Below are 1,766 nucleotides of genomic sequence, written 5' to 3' on the forward strand. Positions count from 1 at the left end.
CCCCTCGGTTCTGTGACCGTCTGCACAGCTCAGGCTGCAAAGGCTGCCGTGAGACGCCGTGTGGCCTTTGGGAACCTCGGGCTCGGGAGTCAGTTTGGGGGGCGGTGGAGCCAGCTCGGTAAGGGGAGCGCCCCCCCTTCTCCGTCCGAGCTCAGGTGTCCCCTCCCCCAGCACCGGGAACAGCCTTGGGGGGGGGGGGCGGAAGGTTGAGAAGGTTCGAGAAGGTTCCGCGTAGGTTTGGAAAGGAATGAATGCGATGGATGGACCTTTTCTGGCCTCAGTTTCCCCGCCCGTAGAGGGAGAGAGAGCTGATCGCACTGGGCCCCAGGAATGGAGCCGCGTGTGGGGGTCTGTCTGTCTGTCCAGTTCTCCGCTGCAGCGGGCAGCCCCCGGCGGTGACTGCTCTGTCCGCTGGCCCCTGGCACTGCTGGCACCTGGCACTCACAGGCACCCACAGGCACCTGGCACCCACAGGCACCCCTGCAAAGGCTGCCGTGAGACGCCGTGTGGCCTTTGGGAACCTCGGGCTCGGGAGTCAGTTTGGGGGGCGGTGGAGCCAGCTCGGTAAGGGGAGCGCCCCCCCTCCTCCGTCCGAGCTCAGGTGTCCCCTCCCCCAGCACCGGGAACAGCCTTGGGGGGGGTGGGGGCGGAGGGTTGAGAAGGTTCGAGAAGGTTCCGCGCAGGTTTGGAAAGGAATGAATGCGGTGGATGGACCTTTTCTGGCCTCAGTTTCCCCGCCCTTAGAGGGAGAGAGAGCTGATCGCACTGGGCCCCAGGGATGGAGCTGCGTGTGGGGGTCTGTCTGTCTGTCCAGTTCCCCGCTGCAGCGGGCAGCCCCCGGTGGTGACTGCTCTGTCCGCTGGCCCGTGGCACTGCTGGCACCTGGCACCCACAGGCACCTGGCACCCACAGGCACCCACAGGCTCCTGGCACCGAATAAATGCACCATCTGTGAATTTCCCCACCCAGAAACCTCTTGAGGTTGGGGGACTTCAGCTCCATTTTACAGGAGGGGAAACTGAGGCTGCGAGTGGGTCCCGCAGGTCAGCAACTTGAGGTCCAGACTGCAGGTCACAGGGGGAACGGATCTGGGTCTGCCGGCCGGCCTGTCCGAGCACTGCCCGCCAGGACAGCCCGTGTGTGTGTGTGTGTGTGTGTGTAATCCTCACCCAAGGATATTTTTTCCATTGATTTTTAGAGAGAGTGGAAAGGAGGGAGGGTGGAGCAGAGAGTAAAAGGGATGTGAGAGAGACACCTCAATTGGTTGCCTCCCACATGCGCGCACTCCCCCCCCCCCCCAAAACCAGGGCCTGGATAGAACCTGCAACCCAGGTGGGTGCCCTTGAGCGGGAATGGCCCTCACAGGGAGCCGCACCCATGACCCTTCTGCACAGGCCGATGCTCTAACCCAGTGGTTCTCAACCTCGGCTGCACGTGAGGATCACCTGGGAATCTTTTTCAAATCCTGATTTCTGGGCCTCGTCCTCCGGAAATTCTGTTGCTTTGTGATGGGGTGGAGCCACAACATTAGTAACAAAGAAACAGAATTTCCGGAGGATGAGGCCCAGAAATCAGGATTTTAAAATGATTCCCAGGTGATTCTATGTGCAGCCAAAGTTGAGAACCACTGCTCTAACCACTTAACCACACGGCTTGGCCCTGGAAACCGGGGGTTTGACGATCAGATCTCAGTGTTAGAAGTGCTCTGGGCAGAGCACAGGTGGAGTGCCCAGGCCCTGGTCCTGAAATAGCCTGCGGGAGGCTTA

This window comes from Myotis brandtii, unplaced genomic scaffold (assembly GCF_000412655.1).
Source record: "Myotis brandtii unplaced genomic scaffold, ASM41265v1 scaffold2800, whole genome shotgun sequence".
NCBI lineage: Eukaryota > Metazoa > Chordata > Mammalia > Chiroptera > Vespertilionidae > Myotis > Myotis brandtii.